Source organism: Notothenia coriiceps, unplaced genomic scaffold, assembly GCF_000735185.1.
Source record: "Notothenia coriiceps isolate Sejong01 unplaced genomic scaffold, NC01 NC01_scaffold00037246, whole genome shotgun sequence".
Classification (NCBI taxonomy): domain Eukaryota; kingdom Metazoa; phylum Chordata; class Actinopteri; order Perciformes; family Nototheniidae; genus Notothenia; species Notothenia coriiceps.
In genome coordinates this window covers 13,699,163-13,713,338 of record NW_011369947.1, presented here as the reverse complement: position 1 = coordinate 13,713,338, position 14,176 = coordinate 13,699,163, and the positions used below count along the sequence as shown (strand labels likewise).

The window sequence follows — 14,176 nt, the reverse complement described above, 5'->3', positions numbered from 1 at the left end:
CTTCTTCGACTACTCTGGCGAAACCAACGGGGCGACCTACCCGTTAAAACAAAATTTTTTGCCTGCCTACCGGTCTCGCGAGTTATTCTCGTGCCAACAAAACGTTTAATACGGGTCTTTCTTAAGCGTATAGTGGCGTCGTGTAGTTCGGAGTTCATAGTGGAGTTACGTTTTTTGTATAATCGTCGAATGCGCACCTTCGATCGCACTGCAAAACCGGGCTGCCAGCCTCATGTTCCTGGGTGTGGGTTAAGCGCGCAACTAGTTGTCACCGGCCATCGCGCGCATAACTCTCCTAACCAATAACACAAGCTCACTCCGTATAACCTTCTTATCCTCCCTAAACTCCACGTCTAAGTGACCGTGAAAAAATAAAATAAAATTTAACGCGATGTGAATGACAACTTGATAAATAAAATGCAACAACCACGCTCTCGCGCGCACTACCTTCGCACTCAACAAAAAGACCGGTTCCAATAACTCTCTCAACTGACGTTTAAATAATCTAAAAAATTTAGTTGACACCGATTTAGTTGTTTCAGACATACCGGGCACAGACTTCGGTTGTCTCTCTAAAAAGATTATCAGTCCCAAAAGTTACAGAAGGACTTACGATATGAAATTTCGATAAACACAAAATGAATTTTTTGTTTAACAATTATCAAATCGTCTTCGCAGATGGATGGCAGTACCGGATGGACTTAGAGACTTTAATGATATAAGGATTTATACGATAACGATGTGAAATACCCGTTTTTAACGTGAAAAGACAACCAGAACCAATTCTTGGAGGAACCTTTTTTTATTTGTTACAAAACAACGAATTCGCGAGCATACATAAGTCAGTAATAAGTCTACCGCATAGATTTTAGGTACACTTTTTTTTAACGAACGAGTTGACGAAGAGTCCCCGAGTCCTTGATAAATATACGGTAATTTTTACGGGCCTAATTAAATTAATGTTTCGACATTAATCTAACTCCTCAATTAAAAAAATTAGCTCAGGGCCCGGGCATTAATACCTTCCCTCCATGAAGACTCTACATTACCTCATCTCCGATAGTGCCATATTTATGTAATTCATATAAACTCGTTGAAATCAAAAATCAGGTCTCTATCTTTATCGACGGTATTCAACCTTTGGATCGAGTCCTTATCCCCAGTATCAATTAATTATTCCTCATTTGTAAACTTTTATAACCGGTTTATTCGCCACCACTATTTACCGAGTTTTCGTTTCCGACTATTGTTCACTGTGTTTTGTTTTTGTCTGAAGTAATGAACGTTAGTTGGTGCTTCAGTATAATCGGTACCCCTGAAACTCATCCAGTGAGAAACGTTCCGCGGTGCAAAAATAAGTGCGATTAAAATGCGTTAATTTTTTTAACGCGTTAATTTTTGTGTAATTAATTAATCTTAATTAACGCGTTAAAGTCCCGGCCCTAATTATAATACAGTTGCAGGAAATACAAATACTCAAGTAGAGTAATTGGAACATGTACTTGAGTAAATGTACTGCATTATTTTCCACAACCACTGTCCAGTCAGCCTAATGAAACCAGAGTGAACTGCTTAAGGGAACATCAATTCACTTAACCTGCTAAATGCATGTTTATTTTCCCTCCTTAACAATTATTTGAGCTAATTGAACCTAAATATATCCAGCAGTGTAGCCCTCAGGGGTTCACACACAATGTTCTATAAATAAGCTTTATGTTATTTTAAAATACAGTTAATTATGTTGCGATCCAACATGCACAGGCACTTGTTTGGAATATCTTTATATGCAATCTAATATTCTATAATATATCTTGCTCCCTGCTGGAGATGATAACTGTGATACTGCTCAGCTGCAGTAATCCTCATGAGGATGTGGAGCAGCTGATATGTTGTAAGCAGTGTACGGACTGTGTTCAGTCCAGTATGGCGAGCCTCTAAAAGGGCTGGAGTGCTAGGGGGCATACTTACCCTTGAGCTCCCGGAGGAGCAATGTTATTATTGGTAATAAGAAGCGATAAATAGTGTGAGGGAAGCGTATGCTTCCATAGAAGGTTCTCTTTAATGAGAGAAGGCACTTCTGAGAGCTGCTGGAGAGGAATTCATGTCCGTCTGTACCCCAGAAAACCAACTCACAGAAGCTACGTTTGTTAAGAAATGTTAGATTCGGACATTCTGCGGCACAAAAGAGCGTGGCATCTGCGCTTATGTCCATTTCAATAGTTTAATCTCTGAGGGAGGGCGGAGGAGCGGGGAGCGATGCTAAACTACTGTCAAGACAAATATTTCCAGCAGAGTCCCTTTGTATAATGGAAGGAAAAAAGGAGACATAAGCAGGCACTGAAAGTGTTTCTTCTGCCCCGTGCCCCTGGGCATCAGGCTTTCTCCTTTCCTTATCCAGCACAAAGAGTGCATTGTTAGCAGGGCCATTACAAGCAGTCTTGACTACACTGGACAACATATGACTCAAGGGAATAAGCTATAGATTGCAGGGATGGGAGAAATTGGAAAGTTCATCAGACCCATCTCATCTGACCTCAGTTGGTTCTGGGGAAGAATGCGCCGGGACGCGAACGCTGAATAGACAGATTTTCCAAATGCTTTGAATTCCGTTAGGAGAGCCAGGGAGAAAAAGGAGAGATGCTCAAATAAATGGATTTGGCCTATAAAGTGTAAGTGGCGTGATGCCCATTTCTTCAGAGGGATGACATTAGGAGACCGCTGTTATTGATGGCTGCACAAAAAGAGGTAAAGAGTGCACACAATTAGGAGTCAATTGAAGCAGGAGATTAAGGCTGATACATGTTAGCCCTATAGCTTTAGGTCTTTCCAGTTTGGAAACACAAAGAGGCAGAATGGAGTCGAGTGTTCCCTCTTAAATGCCTTTTTTCTTCTGTTCTTTTATTTATTTTGTTGTATTATTAGTATTTTTTTTTCTTCGTGGATGGTAACCGCAACCCCTCTTGGAACAGATATATTACTTATGACACCCCAGTTTTCATCCGTTCACAATTTTTACATTAGAGTTAAATCTCTGCAGCTGGAATCTCACGGCTGAGTTAGCCAGAGCCCATCAAATATTGAAACCTTCTGAGCCACTGGCAGGCAGGTTGAGAGGAGTTCATGTCCAAAGCCAAGCTTCAGATTCACAGACATCCCAATAGGAGTGTAGTACAGAAAAAAGCACTAATAAAAATTTCATTGAAATGAGACGGGGATATTACGAGCATTCTCCCAAGCATCAGTATGAAATCTTAATCTGAGTTAATGGAAGAGATATGAAAGCCTTTCTCAATTCAAACACAAGCAGTGCATAATTTATAAATTATTGTCAGAAAAGTGATTCCGCTCTGAGATTCGCTCTCTGCGAGATGGAAGGGAACTCAGCGAGACAATAAGAAAAACATCGTCTTCATGACCTCTAATACCAGGAGATGTTACAGTAGAGCTGTCGATATAATCAGGTAAACTGGTCTTTTTGAAAGCTTTTTCAAGAAACACTGCAGCAGCAGTAGCAGCAGCGCTCAGAGCGAACAAATACCAGCAGAAGCTTTTTTTGGCGAGGCACAGAGCGCTGCAGAAGGAGTAAATAAAACAGCCTCCGGAGGATGGAGTGTAAGAATCCTTTGTCCTGAAGGTTGACAGTTTGCTAAAAGCTTCATAATGTCTCAAGCATACCGCCTCGCTGATGTAGAGTGTTATTTTAAAAAGCCTTTCCCCTTTCTTCCCCGCGCTCACTTTTTTACTCCAATTACACAAGATATGTTTGCATGGCACGCTCTTCGGTTAATTCACAGTGACAGCTTCCTCTTCCTCCCGCATGTGGAGCGTAATAGAAACGGTGTCCCATGCTGGAAAACATTATTCACTAATGTAGCCTCAGCGTGTCCAGCGCTGAGCTCGGGGTTGTTCCTACTCCATTACATGGCAGGGAACAGGTCCTGATTAGGATTAGCACATGTACTCCCCCCTCCCCGAAGACAGCCAAGTTCAATCATCCTGACTACTGCACTCTCTTTTCACACGCCGAGCCTCTCTGCGCGAGGCCTCAGCCGTACGCCTGCTTCCATGCTAACGCTGGTGGGACATGCTTAAACAGTGAAACAGGTACCTTTCATTTATTTACTCAGCTAACTAAGGACATTAGATGTTACCAGATATTGCCTAGAACCTTAAATGTTGTTATTAGTTGTTCTACGGATTAGACATTTATATTACATGTTAATTAAATCATGTATCAATAGAACAATATCATTGTGTTTAGAAATAAATTACATTGAATGTTGTATGTCACATTTACCAGGGTTTTTCTATACAGTAAACAGAAACAAGGTACCTTTAATTTATTTACTCTGCTAATTTAGGAAATGACAGGTTGCCAGACATTATGCAAGTAATTGAAATGTTTTTAATTGCATTAGGGATTTTACATTAAGGACAAAATGATCATTGAGTTCAAACATTAGCTAGAAGAAAACCAAAAAGGGCTTTCATTGATTTACTCAGCTAATGTAGGAAATTGCAGGTTGCCAGACATTATGCAAGTAATTTAAACGTTGTTAATTGCATTAGGGATTGGACATTAATATGAAAAACCCAGGTCAACATTTGTTATACCAGCCATATAATCCGCTCTGATGTTTGTGTCACTAAATGGTAAAAAGCGAAGTCGCGGACACAACGTGTTTTACTTTGGCGGGCCCGCTAGATGTTGCTGGATCTGGCAGATAAGGGAGCACTACATGGTTGGCTGAGCCGGGCGTATTCAAGGTGATAAAAGCATAAAAAGGAGACATGAATGTTAGATGGGGATGCAGGAGAACATGATGAAAACGTATTTAGGACAGCAGCATCTCACGTTTGAATGCAAATAAGTGGACAGTTTCCGGTGTTATCCCGCGTATCTTCTTTTTATCAAAAAACACTTAGGGGAGCGGGATGAGAAGCATCTGTATCCACAGGTCACAAAAACGTAGCTTTAGCATGCTAACAGGGAACATATTATTTTATTATTTACCATTGCTTATTGTGCTTAATCCACGTTAATCGGGTTTTAATGCGAGTTATTCATTCATGCTTATTATTAGGTGAGTGCTGTGTTGAAATGAGTGTACGCCCGCCCAGAGGAGCGTGCAGAATCACTTTAGACGACACAATCAGTGAGTGCAGGCTAGTAAATTGAAGCCGCCAGTGATGACTTATTGATGACCAAGCTTGTTCTCTCCCCCAGTTTAATTATGAGAGCTAGTTAATTTACGGCAGCTGGGGAGTCAAAGGGAGACGTGTTGGGTGTCATTAAGATATCCCACAACTTCATCACCAAGGCCCCATCCATAATTCACCCTCAGTTCATGTGTGACTAAGAGGGCTTTATTTTAGAACAGCCTTAACGGGTAAACTCATGTGGAAAAAGGTCTGCTGTGCTGCACCGGTCTCCGTGTCCCGCCAAGTGGAAGAGCTGCCTTTTTTCTGAGAGGCCAGAGTGGACGGGAAGCATCTCCGGGTGGAGGAGGAGAGGTCACATGGTGTAAGGGGGAAGGAGGGCCATGTGCAGTGGGAGCAATTTCTCGACCTTCTAACTGTAGCTGAGGTGATGCTGTTCATCTTTGGGAGGCTACTTATGTCAGGAAGTGCCTGGGCTCCGGAGAGCCCGGGGACCTGACATGCACTCTCTGTCTCTGATTCTCCCCCCTGGAAAAAACCTGCGAGATGTCCCTGGACTGCCGGTGCTCACTCACTCAGCTTTACTTTACAATTTCTCTTGTGGGACTCCACTCACTCCTTCTCAATCTGTCTCCTCGGCTCCCTCCCCTGCCTCCTTTCTCTTTCCATTCTATCCATTTTTCCAACCTAATTTCTCCCCCTCTGTACCTCTGCACCAGCCCCCAACACATCCATCACCGGACTTGCACATCCATCTGTTGTCTTCCCAGCATATCTTGCCTTGTTATTGTTTTTCTTTCAGGCTTAGCAGGCCTGTATTCACAAATGGTTTGCTGCCTTCTGACCAATGTTTCAGACTGTCTTGTATCAATTACTGGAGGAGCAGGATGGAGCTGAACGAAATACCAATGGCCAGAACCTCATGTTGTTTAACTCGCTGCGCCTTCTTAGCTGCCTGATGAATGAGGGATGCAGGGCCATAATGATAGCCTTCCTGTCAGAGGCTCCATGATGAAGTTTGTAAAACACCGTCAGTTAATCAGATATTTTGGTGCAACCCCAAAGATTTACCTGGAGTCTTTGTTTCTTTTCTCTCACCCGGCCTGGCTGTGCCTCTGATCATGGGACGGCCTGCTGGCCCTGATCCCAGCACTTGAATATTCATCTGGTTTAGGTGCTAATTTGTGTGTTTCATGCCTGTACTCACAAGCTTGTTTGCACACCCTGTTCCACCTGGGCTTGTTTTGGCGTCCTGTCAAAACCCAGGCCAGCGGAACAAACAGCATCTGTGAAAAAAAAGTGCCCATGCATGTTTAATTATGACAGGAGGACACTCTCCCTTTCTCTGTTTTGATTCTCCCCTCAGAGAGGAGGTGCCTCCTCACAGCCCTGCATTATTGTCGCCCTTTTGAAGTATGGCAAGAAAAAAAGGAATTAATATTTAAAGTGTTTGCTGCCATCCCCTCATACACACAGACTTACACATATGTTCACACATCTCCTCAGCTTAATCCGGTCCTGATTTGGGATTTACAATGAAGTATAATGTATGTATTTTGAGATGCATGAATAGCTGAGACATTCAAATGTAAGTGTGTTCTACAGAGGGGGGATTTTCTGCATACATCGTCCAAGTCGATTCTACACATAAGCTTTATGTTATGTTAAGATATTGTGATAGACATGCACCTTGCTACATACAAAAGTTCAACTTGAAATTTGCATTCTCCCTTTTTGGAAAGAAAATAACTAATGATACTTAATACTAATAAAACATTTCATTCACATTTTCCCTTTTGTTTAAAGAAAAATAAATAGCTTTTAGGCAAAGCGTGAAAATGTTTAGGCTAATCGCTGTAGCTTTCACTCAGAAAGTGGATGCTAAATAGAAAAGCTTGCTTACCTTTTTTTGGACGTCTAGGTAACGTTAGCAGTCTCTCTCTCTCTTTCATTGGTCCAGATGATATGACTGGCATTGTAATAGTGACCCTGACTGCAGCATAACTTGTTCTTATTAGTAATTATTTGCACAGCTAAATAGCATTTCTTTCAATATGCATCAGTTTTGCAACTGCATTTTAAACCTAAAATAAACCGATTTCGCTGTGTAAAAAGTGTGCTAATAACTACATCATGATGCCTTATTGTTAGCAGTCTGAACTGATGATCTGTCAGTGTTGTCCGTAAGCCGACAATCTTTGAGATGCTTCTTTTCTCAATTGAGTTTGAATAGTTTACGGCTATGCTAATAATGTAGCCACCCTATCAACATAACAAATAAAAAGTAATCTAATGTAAGCATTTCAACTCTGCAATGTGTTCATACAAAAAGATACTGTGTAACTTTAAAAATAAACTTAAAGTAATTTTAGATGTTTGTTATTGATGACAAAAGCCTACACGGCTATAATAGTGTTTTCCTCCATTTCTGATTCGACCACAAAACAAAAGCCAACTTGCACAGTGCATTTACACTTTTGCATTGACTTGTTTGGTGTGAAGAAACCATACAAGGCTGACAACATGCAAATCAACATTTTGACTGGCCTTCCATACATGTGACCTCAGTTGCATAGTATCCCATCAACTGAATTATGATATAGAGTAACTTACAGAAGTTAAGAGTAATAAAGGAAAGTGATTACATATACGACTTATTTATTCACATCATATTCAAATATGCAAAGTAGTGTTATGGTATGCCTTGAGTTGTTCTCCATTTCATTTATCTTAATAAAACACGAACATAAGGCATTCCACATGATATTTTAAATGTATCACTGGTTTAACATTTATAAAGAGGGCATAAATGTTTGGTTTTAAAGGTAAAGTTACTCTAACAGATAGGAAAAAAGAGCCTTTTGAAAGTTCGGTTAGCTCTTTTAAAGAAAATAGATAATATCAGTAAGTTGTATACATGTCGTATGTATACTACAATTATTTTCGTACTGGGCCTCACAGAGGCATGACTTTTAAGTCGGGGGCGAGGTAAACTTCCAGTGCTCAGCATTATAACAGCAGCCACTGCGAGGCAAAACAATAGACTCATCACAGAGCAGGAGAGGAGGAGGAGGAGGGCTTGTTTTCTCACAGGCCTGACCTCTTTTTCTGACGTGTCACATTATGGTTATACAGAACGTGTCTCCTTTGCATACAAAAGGTCAGGAAGATAAATCAAAATCCGCATATGTGACTCGCCCGATTCATCACGGCAAAGAGGGTCAAAGTGTTCGCTGCAATCAGATTTTCCCCTCAAATATAAGATGAATTGTCTTTGTTAGTAGTATCTGCTGCTTTGTACAAACACACACTTCTAATTAAAGTATTCAGTGTAGGCTTGTCCCTGCTAAAGGAATTGGGTGAATTTTGTTCTATTACTTCTTACACTTTGGGTGTGAGGAAAGAGACTAATTTCCCCCTTGAGGTCCTATAGATGTTTATTGGCTTGGTGACACTTGTGCTTGTTGGATAATCCGTAATGATGCAATGCTCTGAAATATAATGCTCTCCCAGCTAGTAGAGCTCTAGTTTGGAACTGGGCCTGTGAGGGTTTTAGCTGCGTCTCTATGTACCCTCCACCCCTGCTGAGACATTAATTAAGCCTCCTTTCAGATCCTTTTTTCAGTGGTTGCCCCCGTAATGCTCTTGCTCAGTTAAAACCTACATAAGCAGGTGCCCCCATCATCTCACAACAAGCTCCTTAATTAACTTGAATTGTCGTAACAAATGGTTAGACTTTTGTCTCTGCCTTTGCTCTTTCTCTTTGTTTCCCTCGCTCCCCGGGTTGTTTTCGAGTGAAGAAAATAAATAAAAAGAAGATACAGAAGAGTCGGTCCTGTCTTTTTGACCCGGCGCCTTTCCTCCGAGAAACGTTTGTCTTCCTCTCTCTGTAGTCTGTCATCTCTCACAGTGGATGATCTGGAGAACAGGCAGAGGTTCAGGAGGGAGTGGAAGCGCTGCCATCGAAACAGGCATCACACCTCTCCCACACACTGCTAATTAGAGTTAATTATTAATACACTTTGATTTAGCCTTGCTCCCCCACCATCAGGTGCCAAAGTAGATTTTACATCTTTTTACAAATGAAAGGAGTGAGGCAAATTGATTGATACAGAAGTTTGTCTTACCTTGCAACTTAAATCAAAGGCCCCGCCGGTTTAATTGAAGGCAAGAGAGTGTTTGAAAGTCAATTTTTAAATGTATTAGAAGTAAAGTTGAAAGGATAAAAGTTAGAAAGTGGCAAACTTTGTGGTTTAAAGAAAAGGCAAAAAAATTATGTGTGTATTAAGGAAGATAAATATATATACTTTGGACGCGTTTGCCTTCTAGAACAACGTATAGTATGAACTTTGTCTGATCCAACATATCCAATAGGCTTGTTTTTAAATCTGCAACCACTGTGGTTACTCCTGGTTACCTTTAGGCCCCGGCCACACGAGGACGCATACGGCTAAACGCATAGGATTAACGCAAACGCAATCGCAAAATATCTTCCGTCCACACGCAATGTTCACCGGATTGTGTCGGTCCACACGAGACAGCTCCGTTTAGCTCCAACCGCTGGAGAAGCTGCAGTACATATGCAGGAGCCTGTACGTGGCGCTGTAACTTCCTCCACAAAAGCAGCGAAGAAGCATGGTTGTCATGGTTGCCCTTCTGTTTATTCTCCGCGGTGGGGGCCGAGGGAACCGGGCTGAGTTTTTCGCCAGTCAACGTGTGTTAAAGTTTAAATCTTCCGGACAAAATTATAAAAGTGCCAGTCAAAGGTGTTCTTTGTTATTTATTGAGCTTTAAAACAAATGAATAACGACTCTATATAATATAATAATAAAATACACGGAGCCTCTCTTTTTCCTCCCTCTCTTCGGACAGCGTCAGTGTCTGTCTCATGCAGCAGCTGATCCAGTAATGAGTGACCCGGCCGACAGTAAAAACAAACATATTTATAACTAGTTTATGTAGTTTGAGAGGTAATTAAAATAGCTAAGGGCGATGATCTGACTTGAAGTGTGTGTTTTTCTCCGGAGCTGCAGGTGAGCAGAGCTGCGTGTCTCCGTCCTGTCAGATTAGACTTCACTCGCTTTTATGTCCATATCGAGAGAAAGATAAATAATCTGAATTCAGTGTGCAGTTTACTTTGACGCGGGGGTGAGCAGCAGAGGTGGGGAGAGGCGGGGCTATTGCCTCATCATTATCAGAAAATAATCGTATAGGGCGTACACACGGAGCCGTTGGACCCCCAGAGCGTTGCGTATGCCGTTCTATCCACCCTGGGACCCGTTATCGTTTCCACAGTTGTTTACTGTCATATTCGGTCGTCCTCGTGTGGCCGAACGGTCTATATGACACTAAACAGTAACGCAAACGACCGTTTTCGTCCTCGTGTGGCCGGGGCCTTAGTCAACCCAAACCACTGGGTTAAGGGGATCAGGAAGAGCGTTCAAACAGGCCAGTGGCAACAGGCCAGTTTTTTCTTTAATTTATCATTATGAAACACATCGTTGATTCGAAAATGTGTCAGTGTTTCGATTGATTCCTTATAACCTTGCGTGCCTATGCCATTCTGTGTGCCATTGGGTACAATCCCAAGGAAACATGTTGTCTTGATTAACAGCAGAAAGGACCATTGAGCAACTGGAACAGGAAGAGGACAGCTTCCTGTTCCAGTTAGCAGCTATCCCCAGTTAGCAAACAATATAAGTAATTTCCACAGTATTGGAAACTGTGGAACAACCAAAGTTAGCATAACAAGCTAAAAATTGATATCTCCAATGTCCAACTTGACTTTAGTGTTTGTCAGACCAGATCCACCTCCACCCTAAAGGTGTGTTCAGACGGAAATCAGGCAAATTTGAGAGGAAATAGAAAATAAAGTCCAGATGGAGCGTCAACGAGATGCTGAGGGTGCATTATTCTAAAACCCCAGTAGTTCGGGAAAATATCCTGTTGGATTGAAAACCCATAGTACGACAGCCCCTCATACCTAAAACAAAGCCCAGTTATTTTTATTTGACCTATTTCAGTCTTTTTCAACTGTTACTTTTAAATATCAGCCAACATGATGTCATATACTGCCGTATTTTGAAGCTTAAGGCCTTCGTAGCAGTTGGCTTGGGACAACAAGCCTTTGTTCTACTGGTTTTGTTCCAATAGGAACTTAGAATATTCTGATTTGGGAATCATTAACCTTCACACCAATGGGCGGTCCTCTGCAATAAGATGTGAGTTTGCTCTGACGTGGAAAATGACCCGCATCATTTCTATTCAGTTGAAAGGTTTCAACTTAAACACAGAATGTGTGGTTACCTGCTGCTTAATGGATCAACGATGGAAAGAATATTACAGGAGAAAATGCCTGGGAACTGATATTAGTCGATATCTGAGGTGAACCCAGGCAAACAGTTAGTGTTTTGGTCACTTGTACATGTACAGGTGTTAGCTTAGAGCATTCGGCTAGCTAGGAAAGTAGGCTGAACAAAAAATATGCTTGTGAGGCTGCTTTACATCTGACTGATCTCAAACAGATCAGAAACACAATTTATTTTGGCTTTCTTCATCTAAAACATTAGCGACTCTCACACACATATATGCTTTTATTTTGCCGATTCTGCATCTTTTTAAATCAACTGACTAAGTATTCCAATAACTAGGTATGCAATCCCACTGCCTTTAACATTTTCTTTGCATTTAGTTTGCACATATCGTTTGAAATATCTAAAAAGAACCACAGAAGATATGCACAATAAACATCAGGGCGATACGACAGAGGAGGGGCGTAGAAACAAGGTTAAACTCTAGTCACAGGCTGACCCTGGGAATACCAGTGCCGTCACATCAGATGACAATCATCATGTCAGCGCAGTGAGGGATGGACGGATGAGAGGAAGAGCAATGGTGGAAAATGGCAGATGATTTAGATGAGACGGTAATCAGTGATGACGGACGTTAGGGTTAAGACCCCTCTCTCCACTGGTCATGTTTCTGTCTGGCTATCGTGGCTCGCAGGTACAGCAATTGCCCTCTAAACTGAACATTTAAGCCTGGAGAGAGCAGGCAGAGCAAAGTTTCTGTTTTCTGCTTACCATAGCTGTATTTCCATTCAAATATTTAAATGCGCATTTTCAATTTGCGCATAAAAACCTTAGTGAAAATGCCATAAATTCCATAAAATGTGTAATGCTAAAATATTAGTAAGTGTGTTGATGAAAGCAATTCAAACTGATTTAGAAAATGAATAATGATGTACAGGATGCACTTGCCTTCAACAAGGCTTTCTGATTTATCAACTCAATATATCCAAAAACATTAGTGGTTGGAATTATTCAACCGCATTTTCTTTTGCCAATTTTCTTATAATTCTGTAAAAATGTTCAATACAACTGGACGAACCCTGGCTAATGATGCTGAAAACTCGAAAGGTTCAGCAACCTAAAGCTAATGCAGGTAGGTTTAAAGGTTTTTAGAGAGGTTTACATACATTTACTGCCGTGTGATACAGTGAATCAGTGCCTAACTAAAAGAAAACACATCATGTAAAAGATGTTTTCACAATAGATATCAAACTAAAACCAAATTAAAGAGTTTATTTTTAAAGCAAGGTCTAAGAGTATTTATTATGCATTTAAATTAAATAATGTGAAGGTAAGATAATATGTGAAATACTTCCACTAGGTCAGGGGTCTGCAACCTTTTTGACCAAAAGAGCCATTTTGCTCCTTTTGCCAAAAAAATTAATTGTCTGGAGCCGCAAGACATATTTCATAGCTTGATAGCTAATAAAGTTGTATTTATTGTTATATCAGACAGAAACTACAGTGGGTTCGACTTGAGTTTACAACGCGTCGGGACGAAATAGGATCACGTACCAAGCCGTTTGGGCGGCCGGGAGCTCGGCGTACGCAGGAAATTTCGGAACGAGACCCGAGGGAACATCAAATCTTTTTGTATTCTTCTTTTATTTCCATAAACATCCTGATAAATTTACAACACGTACCACTTTACAAGCATAGAACATAAAACTCCCACTATGACACTCATATTATTTTTTGTTTTGCGCGCCAAAATTAATCCAGTTGATTTTATACGCAGTGTGGACGCCAGTGGCGTGGCGCGTGTCGCGGAGAAAGGACACTACTGCATTGCGACTGGTGTTTTTTGGCCGAGCTACTCGCTTGATACCATTTAGTTTTCTTTTTATTTTCATGGCCTCCTGTTGTCCTAAATTAAGACGCACCTGTATCAAATATACGAAAGTGTCGTTTGCTACGACCAAAATGCCATACAAGTTTATACATCTTCTCTTCAACAGTTTTCCACGGACGTCGAAATGCATAGCTCTGGTTGGTGCCCTCTCCTCCTGTCGACTGCTAGAAAGTCAGTATTAAGTTACCCTCATACATTAAATAAAGTCTTTTGTGAAAAAAATATAGGTACCTTAACGAGAATTGCAGGCCTATTCGTTACTTATATAATTTAACGAACTGTTATTTAGTATTTGTTTAATTAGACACCTCGCACGCGACATTTTTCGTGCTGGTTAGTAATGACTCGGCGGGCCAATTTTATTGACCTACCGGATGGACGACATGCGAGAAGGTAGACACGTGTTTGAGATAAGAGCAACGGGAGTAACCAGTACACGCGCAAGCACACACAACCTCCTCCTGAAGACATTCTTCAGACTTCCTTCTTCCGTCTAAAAGGCCACACATAAAAGGTTTAAGATCGCGTGAGGCTCGACCAGAAGAGGTAAGAAATGAATGCGGGTGGCAAATTGAGGAAAAATCCGCACCGTCGATATACAAAGTAAATAAAGTTTCACCCGGTAAAAATTAATATAATAAACAAAGGAGGTTTACACCGTCTAACTGAGGGGTTCACGACACAAATTAAAATAAAATTTTCAACGGAGACATAATAAAAAATTAAGAGGGAATATCCTCAAGAAACAAACAAAGAAAGAATATCTCCAATTGCAAAATATATTGAATTATTTATGCCGGGGCGGATTATTCTC

General features: G+C 41.0%; 1 protein-coding gene across 1 annotated transcript in view; it reads right to left on the bottom strand.

Moving 5' to 3' along the window:
* Positions 1–14,176, bottom strand: part of LOC104966451 (extracellular sulfatase Sulf-2) — a 48,791-nt gene that overhangs the window by 7,148 nt on the left and 27,467 nt on the right. The window lies entirely within an intron of this gene.